The sequence below is a fragment of the Vulpes lagopus genome, chromosome 10 (genome assembly GCF_018345385.1).
Source record: "Vulpes lagopus strain Blue_001 chromosome 10, ASM1834538v1, whole genome shotgun sequence".
In the NCBI taxonomy this organism is placed as follows: Eukaryota; Metazoa; Chordata; class Mammalia; order Carnivora; family Canidae; genus Vulpes; species Vulpes lagopus.
In genome coordinates this window covers 51,121,167-51,140,474 of record NC_054833.1, presented here as the reverse complement: position 1 = coordinate 51,140,474, position 19,308 = coordinate 51,121,167, and the positions used below count along the sequence as shown (strand labels likewise).

The following is a 19,308-nucleotide window of genomic DNA, read 5'->3' as shown; positions in this document are numbered from 1 at the left end:
TTAGATGGTCTTAGCTTTACCTTCATGGCTAACAAAGACTGCCTTCATGCCAGAAGCAGCAATTCTGCCATTTTCTGTTAGTTGGGCTGATTTATCTTTATTCACCTTCATTATAGGGACAACTTGTCCTTTTAAAAAAAAACAAAACAGTTTTTGAATTATGTAAGCACTTACCAGGCACCAAAATCATGCCTTGCTTCAATCAAAGGAGGGAAGGTACCCATGGCAGCTCCTCTGCCTGAGAACTCCCACTCCGCTCTTCTTTTAGAGTATCTAAGTCTAAAACATGTGACAACCCAACATGCAGGCCTGATGAAGCCTCCAGTACACTAACTGTGAGTAAAGTTTAACTTGCTTTGCATGAAACTGTAAACAGAATTTTGAACATCTTCCAGACACTCGCAGCCTTGCAGCCTGCACATTAGAAGCCACAGCACTGGGGCATATTTCTCAGAGTGGCCTGTAGACTAGCCACCATCAGCATCACTGCAGTACCTGTTAAAAACGAGGAATTCCAGACCTCAGTAGACATGAGTCAACTAAAGCAAATGTAAGTTTTAATAGCTTCTCTCAACCCAGGGCATTATAGTGTGCATTTCAAAATCTCTGCAGCCAGGGCCTAGCATTCTGCATGTGTAACAAGCTATCCTGCTGCTTTTACAAATGTTTAACCATCGAAAAATTTTGTATATTCATCAACATAGAGCTCTTTAAAAATCTACCCCAGAATGACAAATGACCAGGTTTCTAATATTTTGGGGATTTATTTTAGGTAAAATGTTTTCATTATATAAGGTATCTGGGACCAAGAAACCAAATGGTACAGCACTCCAATTATTAAATTATTACAGAACCTGTGAAATGTATGTCTCCAAACAATTCTGGGGGCACTTCAGAGGTTCCAGTGGTTAAGCATCTGCCTTCAGCTCAAGTCATGCTCTCTAGGTTCTTGCATCGAGCCCCACGTCAGACTCCCAGCTCAGCAAGGAGTCTGCTTCTCCCTGTCTTTCTGCCTCTCACCCTGCTTGTGCACTCTCTGTCTTTCTCTCTCAAATGAATAAATAAAATCTTTAAAAATTCTAATTACTGTCAACTGCATATCCTATTTTACAGATGTAGCAACTGAGACTTAAAGACAAAATGTAAGCTGGTTAAATAGGAGACATTTTTAAGAGAGTGATCAACTTTCATGTCTGTATCCTCACATGAACAAAAGAGCTCAGTTTTCTGTGTTAAAACATATCTGCTATCTTTTGGCAAATACTAGCAATAATATTAAGTTATGTTATTAGTCAACCCTAACAACAAAAACAACCCTAGGAGTTTTATACTGTCAATTTTACAAATGTGGAAAGCAAGGCTCCATGCGATGAAGCAATGAAGATGAAAATCACACGGTTAGCGACAGAGCAGCATCTGTCCCAGGGTCCCTCCTTCTCCAAGCATATACATTATGCTCATGGACATCACTCTAGGAAGAAGTCCATTGATATTCTGAAGTCTGTCCAAATAATATGAGACAAAGAGGTGACAGACATGAAAAGTATTTCACTTACATGGTTGCATCTTTTAAACAAGTGTAATAAAGTGTAACTTAATCTTCAATAGAGTGTGTCCAGAATCCCAATTGCAAGTTTAGATGCTCTCTTGTCAACTTTATAAAAAGGCAAGCATTATTAATTGTCTTCTGTTCTTCCAGCTTTCAGTGTCAGAAATAAGATTGGTCACCATAACTTTCTCACCTATTTATGATCATATCATGGCTTCAGAGAGCATGTGGTTAAGAGGACGTCAACTAGACCTAGAATTTACTTTCAACATCTCTAGGAAGCCTGTGGACATTGTCAGGATGAGGAATTAATAATTAATTAGCACTGATTATGGAGCTCTTCATGAAATTTAACACACCATAATGGAAACAGATAGCTTTGAAAAATCATTTGAAACAAGAAACTTAGTGAACTTAAATTATTGAGGTGGTAATACAGGTAGACCATATCTCAAGTTTAAAAATGTTTTCCATGCCCACCTAAATAATTGTTTGTGATTTAAGAGTCTCTGACATTTCTTAGGTCATCCCTTCTAGGACAAATGCCTCCACAGTTTCAAATGCTCTTTCAGTCCAATGACCATAAATGTTATTGTGACAGTGGCCTCATATTAACTGGTTCTGATCTAATCCAAGGATACTGTGGTGGGGTGAAGCGGGCAGGCAGACAAGCCTTAGCTGGGAATTCAGGAAACAAAAGGCGTTAGGGATAAAGTGTTAAATAAATGGGCATCTAGGACCTAAAGAAAGCAAGAAGCACAAAGCCCAAACCTTTACACTGTAGTGGGCCCCTCCAACCAGGAGATGGCAGCAATGGCAGCAGGAACTTACAGGAAACAATAAAAATAAATTAGAATCCTGGGCAAATACCCATACTTGGAAATCAGGGCCTACCCTCCAGAGCTCCAGAATCACTAAAGGCTTCTGGCTGATACCGAAGCCTTCAGGAGGTGCCATGTCCCTGAAGTGACCCCAGGCTTCTCCCATTCAGAGTCCCAACAGAAAGGGTTAGGCATATTGAGCAAATGCTAACCAAGCCAGGGTAGCAAAGGGTCTCTCAGAAGGCAGCCCAGTTTCTATCAAGAAAAATCAACTAGAAGTAACAGACACCAAAGCATTTCAACAAGATAGAATGATAAATAGGGATTCAGGTCATAAGTCATAGGACAAAGCAGAAAGCAAATCTGACTGGGAACTAAATATAATGATAACCATGGCCAGTGCCAAAGATCTAGGCTGGGCCTGTCCTGCTAGTTCTTGGAATAGTGGTGGGGAGCACCCCTGGGAGGACTCAGGTCTGAGGTGGGAGGTATTCTGGCGATGCACAGCCATCACATGTTTGGGGGTAGTTCAGTTTCTTGAGACATACTAAAGTGCTGGATGAGAGCAGCTACAATCAAATGGTGCAGATCACAGATACAGCCTTTTCATTAGCTGTTAAACAGAGGAATAAGGAATGAAACCATGGTGTCAATTAGATAAAGAAGGCCAATGAACATTCCTCCCCAGGAGCTTGAAGAGATTGTTGTTGGGGCTGGCATCAGACCTAACCATAAGGAAAAAATTCACTTCTAGTCAATGTCTGCCCATCTTATAAAGCATGGCTTAGTCTCATGATGATCTAGAATGGTTATTCTTCTAGCCAAGTCTATAGCAGAGTGATGGTTGGAGCTTTTGTTTCCTAAAAACACTGACATCAGAGAAATGGGGTCAAACAACCAACTGAAGAAGAGCTGAGAACCTTTGGTGTTCTAAACAAAAACACTTAGATTTCAGCAATCCTTCTATTTCCTGGGGGAGGATGTGTGTCAGGAATGCTCCTGCCCTTAGCCATACTTTTCAGTTAAAGCAGCATTGTATCAGATTGCCTGTCTGGTCCAGAGCCCAAAATGAAGGAAGAAATCAGCACCCATCCTTCTTTTAAGGAATAGGGCCTGGTGCTCAGCTTCAGGTACACAGCGCAGCTCCTGCCAGATCCAAAACACTCTTCTGAACTCTTTTCTCTTAAACTTAGGGATCCAAGGTCAACTCTCCTGGTGGGTCAGGTTTGGAACAAGTGCTTGGCAGAGATGACCCCCAGGTAAAAAATGGCAAGCAAGCAAAATCAGAGTGTTCCAGAGCCAGAATACCCTTGTTAGTTTCTTGCACAAACAGGGCAGAGAGCCTCCTAGTCTGATATCCCTAAGGAATTTGAGATTCACACTTTGATCACCATGATCCAGGCCTTTGGACCATAAAAAAAACAGAACCCCGCCTTGCCCCAAAAAATACTATGAGGGAGACAGGATGCCATCCATTAAATGAGGTCCTATATGGACCTGGAGACTGAGGCTTTGGCCAATAGTCTGTCACAAAGATGTAGCCACAGTTGACAAAGGTCCAGCCCTTTTAAAAGGGGGTAAATGTAACCCCCACCCCTCCAAACAAGGCAATTCCCATACCAACCATTGGCCACGAATCTGGAGTCCCAAGTCATACACAAATGCCAGAAGTGGACACACAAGCAGCCCACATGGAAGAGAGCTGTCAGGCTTTTAAGGTGAAGCTGAGCCATCTCCACCCTACACGGGACATGCAGCTGGAACATTCTCAGACTCCCACTGTTGACATGGTCTCCTATAAACAGTTGGGGCTTGAGCTCCTCTCTGTCATGATGCACTTCAAAGACTTCTAACCTTTGAATTTAAAAGCTGGGTTACCTATTCTCTCTCATACCAGCATTGTTTTTCTCCCCCCAGATTTGTCAGGGTTTTTCCATAAATGCTATCCTGGGGACCATTACAGAACAGGTTGCTTACCTCTTGAGGCTGGTGATCTTCAGCCTGATTTTCATGTGATCAGTAGAAGAGTCCGTGACTAGATTCTAGGACTTAGGAAAAAAAAAAAAAAAAGTAGGTCAACACCAAATAGCTAGAGGACTCCATATGTGTCCACCTGCACTGTGATGAGAATGTCCCATGTGCTTGGTCCTCAAGAGCTTGTCCTCCTTGGTGAGGTAGGAGATGTAAGACTTCCCAACAGCATTCTCCCATAGTAACTGCTGGTCTAGACACCAAGGAGCCATCATGTTATGAGGAGGATGTCAGGGCCTGGAAGGTACAGGTGAAGCTGCTAGTTTATTCATGTTCTTATTTGCAAACTAGGTTGTAAAAAACAACCGTCCATTAAACAGCATTCAGTTAGATTAATTGCAGCTAAAGACCAGGAGAAGCTACCAGCAAGATGAGACGGCACCTCTTCAGGCACTGTTGGCAAGGTCTGCTTAAACCCAAGGAAGATGTAGAACTACACATCCAGCCACCAGTGTGGCCAGCAGACAGGACATCCAGAAAGCAGACAGACTCAGTGTCATGCCAAGCAACAAAAGATAGCAGAGTCATCCCAAAACAATGATGAAGAAGAGGTCCAGCAGCAGGCAATTATTGAAACTCCCAGCAAAACATCTTCAGAGAAGTCCACCAGCAGGGAAGAGCCCTCGGTCACCAGAGTTTAAGGACAAAGTCGACTCAGAAGAACTCACAAAAAAGCAAAGCAGGTTTCAGTTTCAGGGAAAGCAAGTTCCCATAACTTGGGCTCAGAAGCAGCAGGCAGGAGGGCACATGGCTGCCTCAGTCGGTGGAACATGTGACTCGATCTCAGGGTTGTAGGCTTGAGCCCCATATTGGGTCTAGAGATTACTTTAAAAAATCTGTTTTAACTTAAAAAGAAGCAATGGACAGGAAACATTTCTGAAGAGCTCATAGACTAAGCTCACAGACACTGAGCAGCTGGGAGGATCCCTGTGGGGGCTTTACCTCCCTCTGGGGGAAACAGCTGGGACAGGTCTGAGCCCCCACGTGGGAGGCCAAGGACTCCAGGTATGTTCAGAAGGTATGTTCCTCCCCTGGGGGGACAGTGCAAATCCTTGGGGAGCAGAGATGGCCATTGCCTGATTTCTGCCCCTGCAGGGGTCAGGTAGGACCCACCTCCTGGTCTCTGTCAGCTATTCAACTTTTATATGCTGTTAATTCAGTTTCCCCCAGTTAAGCTATAAACTCTTAGAAGGCCTTAGCTTATACTTTTATATCTTACACTGCTGCCCCCAGGATCAAGTACCGCATGTAAATAGTGCTAATATATATTTGAGGATTAATTCTGTTCACTGGTTGAAAGGCAGTAAGGTACATCTGAGAACACACTGCTGGGGGCACAGCGAGGAGTATTTCATTCCAGCAAGTCTCGTCACCTTTCTGCACCTCAACTGCTTCTCCGTGACGTGGGGAACCTTTGGACCAAGCTATTGATTTTTAAATTAAGTTTCACTGAACCTCAGGGGTTTCTTAGAGTTGTGCCAGGTAGTCCCCAAGCACGGTGGGAAGGGGTGAGGGGAGGGACACTGGCCCACACCCACTTTACAGACAGCAGATCTGCTTGTGTCAGTTTTGCATTTGGGAATTCACAGAAGACCATTTATCTGGATTCTGGCTAAAATTTTTCAAAATTACTTGGCTCGAATATTTCACTCTAACATAATAGGATTCTGCAACTTCATTGACATTTACACGGGACAGGTGACTTACCAGGTCACAATCCAGCCCTGGCCAAGGACGTTGCTCCCCTTTCCCGGAACCCCCCCTCCCCATCTGCAGAGGTGAAACATATGGGGCTCTGTTGGTATCTACTTCCCTGTTTTGCTCCATTTTGCACTCTGCACCTCACTCATTTCAGACACAGACCCACCTCCCTTTCCACCAGCTTCTCCTGAGCTTTATCCGTGGCAGGTGGGAAAGGCACCTGGCACCCCCTCCCTGAACTCCACCTGGATACATCCCTGCTTCCTGCAGCTCTTCCCTCCCATAGAGCTCTTACCTGTGCCTCCATCACTTGGTGCAACACTTGGGTTCTTTCTTCTATTCTGCCTATTTATACTTGAGGGTTCCCAAGAACACAAAGAATTTCTGCAGGTAATGTCTGTAGACTGACAGCCTGAGCAGTGGAAAAGGAAAAATGTTGGAGCAGGAAGAAGGAGAAAAGACAGAGGGGCTGAGGAGAGCACACGCAGCAGGAGGAGGAGGTGTGCATGGTCTGGGCAAATGGCGATCTGTGTTCTTCCTCACCCTCCTCTAAAACATACCCCAAGTTGCCACTAGGTGTGGGGCTGCTCTAACATTTAGTAAAAAGATAAAGCTGGGGCAGCCCAGGTAGCTGAGCGGTTTAGCGCCGCCTTTGGTCCAGGGTGTGATCCTGGAGACCCAGGATTGAGTCCCACATCCGGCTCCCTGTATGGAACCTGCTTCTCCCTCTGCCTGTGTCTCTGCCTCTTCTGTCTCTGTGTCTCTCATGAATAAATAAATAAAATCTTAAAAAAAAAAAAAAAAGATAAAGCTGGATAAATGTGCACCCTATTCCTTATCACCAAATTAGAGTCAATGCCATGACTCTGAGAGACAGTATCCCCTGGTTGCAGTCAGACCGCCTGGACTCTTGCTTGCTCCATGACCTTGGGCTCTCTGTGTCCTGGGTTCTTCATTTTATTTTTTTATATAAAGATTTTATTTATTTATTCATGAGAGACACAGAGAGAGAGGCAGAGACACAGGCAGAGGGAGAAGCAGGCTCCATGCAGGGAGCCTGACATGGGTGGGACTGGATCACGGGTCTCCAGGATCACACCCTGGGCTGAAGGCGGCGCTAAACCGCTGAGCCATCTGGGTTCCTCGTTTTAAAGTGGGAATAATAAAAAGCACTCCCCTTCATGATTATTACAACAAGGAAGTGACGTCATGTGAGTACAGGTTCCTGAACTGAGGCCGTGCAGGTGATGGACAATACTCTAAAGAAATGTTTTGCTTTGAGACTCTTCCCCATCCCCGTCTGCTACATCGTATTCCTTCATAAATGAATTGGCCCCGTCTCCCGTGGCCTTACCATGCCTACCACAACCTAATAAACATTAATGGTAAATGATGGCAAATGTTGCTTTCTCCCTGGAGTGCCTATTAAGTGTCCTTGCTGTCATGCTAGTTAAGTACTGGTTCCACTTAGGCAAAATAAGGAAATAACCACATTATAGTCTATTCACAATAGGCCTGTTTAGAAGGTTCAACCTGGGGCAACATATACATTTTATGATTTTATTGCAAGAATATAATAAAATATGAGACAAATGAGCTCCTGTTCATGCTTTTACAGAACTTGGTTTATCTCCTGAGTGTGTGGTTCTTAATCAGCTGTGTGCATGAGGATCACCTGGGAGAGTTTTCAAATACATGCGTACCTGGGCCCCACACCCCAAGGATTCGTATTCACCAGGCCTAGGTGATGTTCTGGCATGTTTATGTGGGAAATATTTACCCAAGCGATTCCAATGCAAAACTAGTGTTCCAAGTATTCCTGGCCCCTCTCCTACCATTCAACAAAACCCAATTTCAACCAGAATGAAAACATCACCCACAGTTTTGATGGCACTCCCCACATAACCAGTCATACTAGGAATTTCTTAGCAAGTTCTCCAATCATAGAAGATGTCTGTATTTCAATTTTATCACATAACCATGGAATCATGTTCCATGAGGACTGAGCTACTAGAAACTCTTCTGTGGGTTCTTCTGCCATTTTAATGAGACAAGAACAAAAAAAAGAGCCTTTATGGATAATTTTGTAACTCACTTCCTTTACCTGAAGCCAATGTTGAAAGCATGATGGCATCACCGTTGCCACTTTCATTTTTCTCTTGGGTGCTTCTCCTCCTGCTTTCTTATTTTAGGACACTTGTTTACATTCCTATGTAAGGTACCCCAGGCACACACAACTTCGATCTAGAAACAACAGTAGAACAGGGGACAGGAGAAATACAGTGAATTCTCCTTTATTTAACTTTTTTTTTTAAGCATGTGTTTTACTTTCATAAAAGGATAGATGTTATAAATAAAAAAAGACATATTGGTTCACCTACTTGTAGCTCCCCAGCATTGGAAGTTCTCTGTATTACCATTGGCTGCTTCTCTGCCTTTAAAAAAGTGTTGATAATCCAGCCATCTGTAGCAGCCCCTTCTATATACTGGCTCGAAGGAAACACTGGCTAAAGTGATCTAGCAAACAAAACATCCAAACACAAATTTCTTATTTCCTTTATTCCCAAATCCACAGAAATCAATTAAATCAGAGACGTGAGAACCCCGTGTCATTTTAGTTCAGCTCATACATAAAGTGTTTACAACAGTGCCTGGTGGCATGTCATGAGAGCAATGTGGAGGTGTTGGTAATCTTTATTATTCTGTACTGCCTTCAGGTATTATTATCATCCTGGGGCTACAACTAATTTTCAGGACCTAACTATGTGGCCTCCCTCATTGATAGTAGGCGCTCAGGAAACACTTGTTAAAGTGAAGGAAGTTAACTGAATTTACAAGTAATGTTTCTGAATTTCAGAGCTGCTTCACAGAGGAAATGCCCTTTCTACAACAACAAAAGAATGATACTCTAAACCTGGCTGTTCTGTGGAATTTCAAGAGCTGAAAAGTCAGACTTTCAGAGGCACATCACTGCAGACTGCTCTGTATACCATGACTGATATGCTTAAATATGAAATGTAAAGCTACAGCCTTTTTCACAAGCTGCATACCCACACTGCATGAGTCACAGGGTGCAGTCGTGACATGCCACTGCGCTATGGGGAGACATGCTCTTTGATGGACAAATTTTGTGTATAGGAAATTGCTGGACATGCTGAGAGATATTCAGACATGTCTTCCGGTGGGCTCCTATCAGGAATCTGTCCATATCTCCAGTCCACCACTTACTCTTTTGCATTAAATATATCTGTTTCCAGAACTCTTTCTGCTACTAAATTGCTACTGTCTTTGAGGCTGGTCTTCCCAGTATTTATCTTCATGTCCCCCTTGCCCACCAGAATGTAGCACATAGCACTCACTAAATCCAGCATGAAGACAGGATTAGTTTGCATATTAAATTAGTAGGAGAAATAATCTCCATGCATATGGTAACACAGCTTCTGAACCAAAAGTTGAGATTCATCATCTGAAACACATTCTGAGGAGAAAAAATATGTGAAATCTGGAGAGTCTCAGAAAATTCTGGACAGATGAATGCCTTGTCCATGGTATTCATTCATCTACCCTTCCCTCCTTCCTTCCTTCTCTCCATCTATCCACCCATCCACCCAGTTAGCCATCCGCTCATCAATCCATCCATCTATCCCTTATTTATTCAAAGTACATTATCAACTCATACTTACAAATAGGGGGGAGGGGTATATATGTTGCTTTTGACATTAAATAAATACAGTCACAATGATTACCTTTTTTGCTTATTAGTACAAAATTTTTTGCTAATAAGTCACTAATATGGAATTTAATGAACACATTTTATTTTTTTAAGATTTTATTTATCTACTTGACAGCATGGGTGGGGGTGGGGTGTAGAGACAGAGGGAGAGGGAGAAGCAGACTCCTCGCTGAGCAAGGAGCCAGACGTGGGTCTCGATCCCAGGACCCTGAGATCATAACCTGAGCCAAAGGCAGATGCTTAACTGACTGAGCCACCCAGGTCCCCCTAGTGAACACATTTTAAAACCTTCACCAAAACTTGAAACTTAAATTCTTTTCCACCACATAGATAACTATCACGGGAAAAGCCACACTTTATTATATTATTCCCTCTTCCAACAACAAGCTGGTAGATTCTAAAGAAAAATTTAAAACAACAACATCTGGGACACCTGGATGGCCAGTGGTTAAGCGCATCTGCCTTCAGTTCAGGGTGTGTTCCTGGAGTTCCAGGATCAAGTCCCACATCCGGCTCCCTGCATGGAGCCTGGTTCTCCCTCTGCCTATTTCTCTGTGTCTCTCATGAATAAATAAATACAAATCTTGAATTTAAAAAAATAAAAATAAAAACACAACGTCTATAACAAACTTGATCTTCACTGTTGTCTCACTGGAGGATGAATGAACTGCATCGATTTTCAGAAAAATCAGGATTATTCACTTATGGAATAAAAATGAAAATTTCAGCTCCACAGACAAAAAAGTCTTTAGGTTTGATGTTGATTGTGAGGTAAATAGTATATTCAAGGCTAAGGCAAATGGTATAATACATATGTAGGTAAACATATGAATAGTTTATTAAAAAATAGTTTGCAATAGAGCAACCCCATAAATTCACAATATGTGTTGGAATGAGAAACTTGCAATAACGTTATATTTTGTAATAGCTAATTGTTATAGTGTTTCAGTTGTATCCTTTCAATAGTGTAACATGATCAAGCCATCTGTTTTAAATATAATTTTGCCAGAGATTTTTAGTCTGTTTTTAAATTATTCTAGGCTATACATCCAGCAGAATTCTTCTTTTTTTAAGAGAGAAAAAGAGTGCAGTAGAGGGAGGGGCAGAGGGAAAGAAACCTAATCAGACTCCTCACTGAGCATGGCACCCACACCAGGCTTGATCTCACAACCCTGAGATCACAACCCAAGCTGAAACCAGGAGTCCGTTGCTTAACCCACTGAACCACCCAGGGGTCCCTAGAATTCTTTTCTTTTCTTTTTTCTTTTTTAACAGATAATCAATTTATTAAAAAGGTTGATTTAAGCATCTGCGATGGTGACTTCAACCTCAACTCCAGGCTCAATACTGATGGAGGTAATCTGTTTAACAATCTCAGAAGGACTGTGCAAATCAATGAGTCACTTGTGGATCCTCATCTGAAAACGATCCCAAGTCTTAGAACCTTCACCATAAGGAGTCTTTCTCGTAGTGATTCTCAGAGTCTTGGTAGGCATTCGCACTGGTCCTTTCACTTTGAGATTCTTTTCCTTTGCACCTCTGATCAAGTCAGCACACACCTTTTCCAAAGATTTTACATTGCAGCTGGTTAGAGTAATTCTAATTTGGTGAATCGCCACCTCTGGTTCCACGGGTGTCTTCCCAGTGTCTTTAAATGCTATGGCTGCAGTGCGGCTTCCTGACTGACTTGTTCCTCTGAGAACAGTGGTGAGTCAGGAGCAGGAGCAGGGCATCCTGTGCTCCACTCTGGCTGTGACCACATCTTCCTCAAAGAGCTAGAATTCTTTTAAATAAACTAGGTCCCAATTCAAAAATTTTCACTGTATCTACAGAGTGCTCCCCAAAGTCAGCAAAATGCTGTCCACTGATGGTCTTACCATCTAAAGAACATAACATGACCACATTATTTTAATGAAAACTATATATGAATTTATTGGGAAAAGTACAAATTTAAGATCTTCCATATGCCTCACTCGCTTTATTCCCCACCCCCAATGGAAAACTATTTTCTTGGGATGCCTGGGTGGCTCAGTGGTTAGGTGACTGCCTTTGGCTCAGGGTGTGATCCCCAGATCTGGGATGGAGTCCCACATCGGTTTCCCTGCGTGAAGCCTGCTTCTCCCTCTGCCTATGTCTCTCCTTCTCTCTCTCTCGCTGTCTCTCATGAATGAGTAAATAAAATCTTTTTCAAAAAAGGAAAAAAAAACTATTTTCTTTCTAGTAATAAGAACTTTCCTTTTTTCTAGAAATTGAGACTTCTGTCCCCAGTAAATGAGAAACAATGAGCCACTTCTTTGCCATTCTGGCCACAGCCTTCTTGACTATGTCCTACTAGTCAATGCCAGAAGCAACAGGGAGGTGGACACAGCTGCGTATGTACTGAGACCCCTGCACATTGATTCCTTCAAGTCTGACCACCTGAGCCATGAGTTGTAGCTCTCATCTTTGAAGATCCATAAGCACTAGAGCCAATTTCACTATTCCACCTTAAACCATGTTGAGCATGGTTCCAATCTTCGGATCAGCAATGAACAATTTAAAATTTTAGTATGCCTGAGCCTCCCTCACACCACTACTGAGACCCAAGAAGTTGGCTGGGTTTTGACCAACAAGGGAAATGATGTCTTATAGAGCCATGCCTAGCCCAGCACCATCCACAAAGCCAATGATATTCCCACTTTTATGTATTTTAGGTCATGTCATTTTGAATGGATGCATTTTTTAATTTGTTGTCCATAGAAAATCTGTGTTTTTGTAGGTGTCTTGAATTGTCCTGGAAGTTTATCGTGGCATTCAAACAGATAACTTGTCTTTTCAGAGTTTCACCAAAGGGTTTCCATGCAACTTAAGTAGCATAAATTTTCAGGAAGAAATTACACAGGTTCTTAATTTGTATCACAGCTTGGTTTTCATAGATCCATAGAAGCCTAAATTTTCTCCAATCCACTAAATTTGACTGTCCTCAAAAACAAGCAATCAAACAAACAAAAAAAAAAAAAACACTTAATTTTCTTCTTAAAGATATTCTTATATAGAAGCTGCTGCCTATTACTGTCAATGCCCCAGCCAGAGGCTGAGCATCAGTGAAGGCCATTGCGGGCTCGGCCCACTACAATTCAAGTAGGAGCATCATATGCAGTGTCAGCCACAATAGTCCAACTTTTACCTTGTTGTCTGACATCAGTTTCTTGCTCTTGGATTCCTACAGGATCAGCCATCCTTTCAGACATTAACTAAACTCCCTTGGCCTTGACTGACAAAAGAGTGGGGGCCTGAGCACCAGGACTCACAGATATTTTTAGCCTGCATTGTTATGGCCCAATGACATCTTAAATAAAAACTAGGCCCATCTGACAGGCTGATTGAACAGGGAGGAGAAAGAGGTTCAGTAGAGATTTAATCCTAAATTAGCAAAAACCTGAGAAAAGGTCCATACTTTGTGTATGTGTGCATGTGCACATGCGCACAGGTGTTTATGCCTCTATATAGGAGTTGCTCAAGATCACAAACTATTTTATCCATCTTTGTCTCCCCAGTATCCAGCATAATATGTTATATACATAGGTGTTCAATAAATTATTAGTATATGAACTGCATTTTGGCCAGTGTGTAGGCCCTGGTAAAGCCCTCTCTGTGCCGTATCTTGTGCTGTATCTGCGGCAGCAAGTCTCACAGCCTTAGTGTATTTGGCTTCAAGCATTCTCTAGCATGATGACTAACTCTCACACAATCTTGGGCACAATTTTATCAATATAAAGATTAGGCATATTGGGTCCAACTGCCATGTCAGTTTTATAGCCAGAACTCCATAAGCTTATAAAATCCATTCTATTAGAAAACAGAATGCCTTTCTATTAACTTCTAAACTTTACACAACAATTAAGCAAAATGAGACAAGACCTAGTACTTTGAAGCCCAGAGCTTGCCTTTCCAGTCTCATTATGAAGCCAATATATACAATACATACATCTCCTACTACCAGTTCTTCAGGTCACAATATTAAGACCACAGCTAGATTAAAAATAAGAATATAGGCCATGACTTTCACCCCACCCAGAAAATGATCCAGGTGGGAAACTCCTACTTGTCCATTGCTCAATTGAACCTTGCTAAAAATAGAAACCTCTGGGTGGGGAGGTTTTTATTCAAATAAATACCTAAGGATGATGGTCTATAAAATATCTCCCAAGCAAGGCAGACAACTCACCTGCCTGGGAAAGACCCAGGCTCTGTGTCACCTGTAATGAGCTAATGTTGAAATCCCAAAGAGGACAGAGCACAGCATCTCCTCCTCAGCTCCACTGCTGTAACTGGGGCAGGCTTTCGTGGCACAAGTTCCTCCTCCATGGACCCTCCTCACTCATTACATCTAAATGCTACATCAGATGATCTCCATTCCTTCAGCTGCCGCCTCGATTGATCCCATGGTCATCTGTTAAATATGATTTTTATCCAAAAATAATGCAGCTAGAGTCATGCCTCACATGTATTGAGTACTGTGGGCTAGCCATGAAGCTAAGCACTTTACAAATCATCAACTTAATCCCACCAGCCAGCAACACTATGAGGTAGATGTTCTTACTGTCATCCTCACTTTGGACAGAAGAATGAAAAGAGCGAAGCCTAGATTCCAGAATGTCCAGGGTGGTGCTTTATCATTATGTAACACTGCTGTAGCAACTGTCACACATCACTTCCTTCATTCCAACAATTAATTGCTTCCAAACTATCTGGGCAAGGATCTCCACTGGTTTAGAAGTCCATAAGGACTTCCTGGATTAACCCAAAGATACAACAGTCTCCAACAAGGTTATTACCTGAAATTCTATATGCCTCTCTGCATGTCATCCTACTACACTATTAGTCATGGCGTTCCTGTGTTGATTAGCTGATGAGAAATGCTTCATTGGCCTGTGACAAAACTGCATATCAGAGTACTTTTCCTTGAACAGTGCCTAGCTGGTACTCTATGAGAATATAAAAGATATCTGATGATGGAGATATTTAGAAAAGCTTTTTCAGTTAGCAGAGCATGAGGTACACATCTTGGTGTACTTACAAGCTTGGCAGTTGTAACTGTAACTATGATGAAGCACAAAAGAAATGCCTGGAGTTGGGAAAGAGCCGATGAATCTCCTGTAAAGAACCCCTGAGAGCGTCACACCAGACAGTCATTTTTAGACATCTTAACAGGGCATTGGTGTCAAATCAGGCTTCCTAACAAACTCTGGGTATGTTTATTAGAAGATGGGAGGTGGTTGAGAGAGAAGAGAAAGAGACAAAAGTTGGTGACAGCCAGGAAAGAGTGAATAAAGATAGAAGAAAATAGTCTACTGGTATAGACTAGCATCCAAGAATAGAGATATCTACTCTGCTGAGACTGAGAGGAAGAGGCAAGGGGGGAACTGGAGGATATATTCACCATAATGAGCTAATTCCTAGGGTAATGACCCTTGATGGTCTCTCTTCACTGGGGCAGTGGGGAGAGCCAGAGGTACATCGTTCAAAACGCGGTGGGTGGGGGAGATGGCAAAGAGAAGTTTTAAAGATAATTGCCGTGGATCAGAGGAAACAAGACTGCTACTGATTTATTTATTACAGATAATAGGTTGTGGCTTTCATCATACACCAATTATTTAATAAATTAAGGTTTTCTTCAGAGAGCTCTGGGGACCCTGAAGTGTAAAGATCTGCATATTTGTTGCAGGAGGGAAATCAGTAAATAGAAAAAGGTGAAATTGAGCCAAATAATAGGGTTAGTAGAAAGAGTAATTAGAAAAGAACTGTTGTCTGAGGAAACTGAGAACTTGTATACATTCATTCATTCATTTCACAATATTGTGTTGAGGACTTGTTGGCTAATGGTTATCTGCTAAGTGTTGTCATATAAGGATGAATAAGATCCTGCCCTGGAGTTAAACAATGAACAGTGGCAAGGCTGTCACTAATTGCTATGTAGTACATGTATACATATATGCTTTGGAAAAGTTGGTTCTAAGTGATGCCAAGTCTGTGTCACATTCAGACAATAAGAGAATCAAAGAAAAAAGCTGGAGTCATTCTGATGGTAGATAGATCGAAACAGTCAAATGACATACAACGGAGAATAAGTGTTGACATAGTAAAGGCCAAAGGTCGGGAGAGAGGGCGGAGGGATTGGGTGTGGTCCTGGCATGATCCTGGAAGAGAGGTCTGGGACTCAGGAGATCTGGGAATCCAAGTTGAATCCAGTCATTTGAAATGCCGTTCCTTGAAGTTAGAGAAAGGATATAATTTGGTGTGGGGGCTAATCTCCTTGGCTTCCTCCCATCCCCTTCCATTCATCTTATGGGATTGCGGGTACCTACCTACAATGGTTTGGGATTAGGACTATTTTAGCTGAGGGAGTAAAATTATTGCTTCAGCAACAACCAGGCAGGGATCCATGTCCATATAGTCTGGTCAGCCTATATGGCCAATATTAATATTTTTATTGATGTTTTGGGAAGGATGAATCTAGACTGTATACATTAATCTGATGAGTAACACAAAGACAAAAATATACATGACCTTGTGGCTTGGGTGATTATCTTTTAGGTGTTTATTGCCTATCTTCCTCAAACTAGACTATAAGTTACATAAGGGCAGGGACCATTTCTATCTTGTTTGTTACTATCATCCTGGCACCTGGAACAATGCCGTAACAGTTGCTCAGGGGTTGTTTTAGATGGTTTTGGCAATGCCAGTAGACGGTGACACAGGCAGACAGCAGTGTGGCAGAGGAGTATTAACTCTGCCATGGGGTGTGCAGAAGTCTTCAGAAAGAAGGTGGCATTTGAGCTTGAAGAGTGGGTAGGACTTTGTGAAGTGAAATGGAAAGGGAAGACTATTGCAGAAAGAGTGGGATACCATAAATAAAGGCAAAGTGGCATGAAGAAAATGATGTGTTCAGAAGATAATGAAAAGTCTACTTTCTTTGAGAGAGAGAAAGAGATAGAATGAACAGGGGTGGGGGAGAGGGAGAGGGAGAGTCTTAAGCAGACACCATACCCAGTGCAGAGCCCTCCCTACATGGGGCTTGATCTCATGACCCTGAGTTCATGACCTGAGCCAAAATCATGAGTCAGACCCTTAACTGACTAAGGCACTCGGAAAAGTTGAGTTTTTGAACATTGATACTTATCAAGAGTGGACAGTATTATGCAGAGCAAACTTCCTTCCATCGAGGCATATCTTACTTTATGCAGTACTAGTGAAACAAGGACCACAGGGGAATGCAAGTTAACTATGTTTAGAAGACTATGGCATGAAATTCTTATGTGAATGACCCCAACCCTGGTGAATTGTCCCTATATATGGCCTTGGTCTAGCTTTTTCCTAGAGGTTTATTCAAGGAAATAGGAAGAAACCAGAACATGGAAAGAAAAGATAACAATAATGGTTTTTTGTTGTTGTTGTTGTTGTTGTTGTTTTACAAAAAGTTAGAAGGATCTGAGTTTCAGGTTATTTAATGGGAAGGGGTGACACCACAAATGTTCACCACCTCACCCAACCTGTCATGAGAACAGATCAGTGGATGTGGAACCTTGGGAGACTTCAGTGAACACCTACTATGTAGCAAGAGCTCTGCCTATTTCCTCAATCCTCCTAGCAGCCCAGGGAAGCCAGGATCACCACCCTCCAGGCTTGCAGAGGTGCGGAATGGGTAGGGACTCTGGGTGGCAGATGAAAATGAAATCGAGGCTCATCGTCTTCCCCTACCTATGCTGCCTCTAACGTTCAGAAGCTCTTTGCCTAAATAGAAAGAAAATGTTCTTCATGAGACGTGAAGCACCGCATCACAGAAAGGCACAGGTTTTGGAGAGGCCGCTCCCTGAAGTAGTGCTCCCTAAATAGCCCCAGCCCACAGCGTGTGTCATGCATCCATTACAATTAACCCCGGGTGAAGATATGGTTTCCGAAGCCCTGGTTGAAATGCAGATATGTGACCCGAGAGGACTCACAGCATCTCTCAATGACACCTAATTAAGGAGCTGGCTCTGGGGGAACTTGACCCGACTGATCCGGGAGTTGGGAAAAGGCGGGCGCTACTCGCGCACCCCGGAGGGCTGGTGTCCGGGCACAGGAAAGCAGGTGGATCGCGGGAGGCACTCACTCGGTGAGGCCGCAAAGGCCGGGGCTGGGCTAAAAGCAAACTTTGACTTCTGGACAGTTCTCTGGGGAGCGAGCGAGGTGCACACCTTGCCGCCCCGCCCCCTTGCAGGATTCTCCGGGAACCGCGCCGACAGGTGACCCGCGCCCCGCGCCCCCCGCCCCCCGCGCCTCACCCCAGGCGCCACCTCCCCTGGGCGGCCGCGGCCGAGCCCGGGCTCTGGGGCCCCGCAGCCGCCCCCCTCCCCCCACCGCCCCGCGCCCGCGCCCCTGGCTGGGCACTGGGCATGCTCAGTCGCCTCCCGCGTCGCGCTCCCAGGGAAGCCTCCGCACGCCCTCCGCGGGCTGCTCGCGCTCGCCTCCCCGCCGCCGGCCGCCCGCCCGGTGCCTCCCGGCTCGCTCGGCTCCCCGCGACCCAGATTCCTGGCCCGCCCCCGCCCCGCCCGCGCCCGAGCCCGCAGCCAGTGCGGCAGCCGCGGCCACCCTGTGCAGCCGCGGCGCGGGGGACGGACGGACCGCATCCAGCGCAGCGGCCGAGCGCGCAGCCCCAGCGCCCGCGGAGGGCGGGGATGGACACCCGGCCGCCGCGCGCGGGGACCCGCTGAGCTGCCCGCAGCCGCCGGGGTCGGTGAGTGGGGCGCCGCGGGGCAGAGGGGCGAGGGACGCATGCCCTTGGAGAGGGGGGAGGTGGTGACAAGGACCGTGCGAGCCGCGCTGCGTCTGGGGCGCAGCCGAGAGGTCGGGGTCGTGGCCACAGAGGGCTGGAACGAGAGCGCGCCCTGCCTCGGTGCAGGGGGTGCAGGGGCTGCGGGGGCTGCGGGGGCTGCGGGGGCTGCGGGGGCAGCCGGCCCGGAACCCTCCCCCGCCGCCCCCCCAGACCTGACACCCGCGGGGCCGCGCGGGAGGCCGTTTGCGGCTGGCCCAGACGCAGGTCACCTAGCGACGGATCAGGGGCTCCCGACGAGGCCTCCCAGGCAGAGAGCAAGGGAGGCGACGCCAGCGGCAGCCTGGGCCGGCGGGGGGCGACCCGGGTCCTGCCCCCGCCCCCGCCGCGGCCTGGGGCCCCGGGGTGGTGCGGGTGGCGGCCAGGGGGTCCGCGGCGCCGCCGTCCCCGAGGGGCCGTCTGAGGGGCTCCTGGAACTGCTGGGGAACTCCTCACTTGCGAGAACATGTCTTTCCCTGTCGGGTGGAACCGGACGGGCCGGGAGCTGCTGGGCGCGCAGCGGGGGGGGGGGGGGGGGTGCTGCGGCCGTGGGCGCGGGCTGCTCCCGCTCGGCGCGCTTCTGCCCTGCCTCTCAGCCGCGAGTCCGGTAACGCGCCTGATGAATATTTCAGGACCCACC

The 19,308-nt window shown here is 45.1% G+C and overlaps 2 protein-coding genes and 1 pseudogene across 8 annotated transcripts in view; 1 reads left to right on the top strand and 2 right to left on the bottom strand.

Moving 5' to 3' along the window:
• ALKBH8 (alkB homolog 8, tRNA methyltransferase) overlaps positions 1–4,366 on the bottom strand; it is a 91,987-nt gene extending 87,621 nt beyond the window's left edge. For all 5 annotated transcript variants that reach the window (XR_005990242.1, XR_005990243.1, XM_041770952.1 and 2 more), the window contains exon 1: positions 4,348–4,366. The gene's annotated coding sequence lies outside the window, so the exon portion shown is untranslated. The remainder of the gene's footprint in view (positions 1–4,347) is intronic.
• Positions 1–19,308, top strand: part of ELMOD1 (ELMO domain containing 1) — a 95,312-nt gene that overhangs the window by 5,469 nt on the left and 70,535 nt on the right. The window contains exon 1 of one of the 3 annotated variants that reach the window (XM_041770954.1): positions 18,458–18,593. The exons of the other annotated variants lie outside the window; for them this stretch is intronic. The gene's annotated coding sequence lies outside the window, so the exon portion shown is untranslated. Of the gene's footprint in view, positions 1–18,457; positions 18,594–19,308 lie in introns of those variants that run through there. 3 annotated transcript variants of the gene reach the window in all.
• Positions 11,137–13,053, bottom strand: LOC121500899 (annotated as a pseudogene).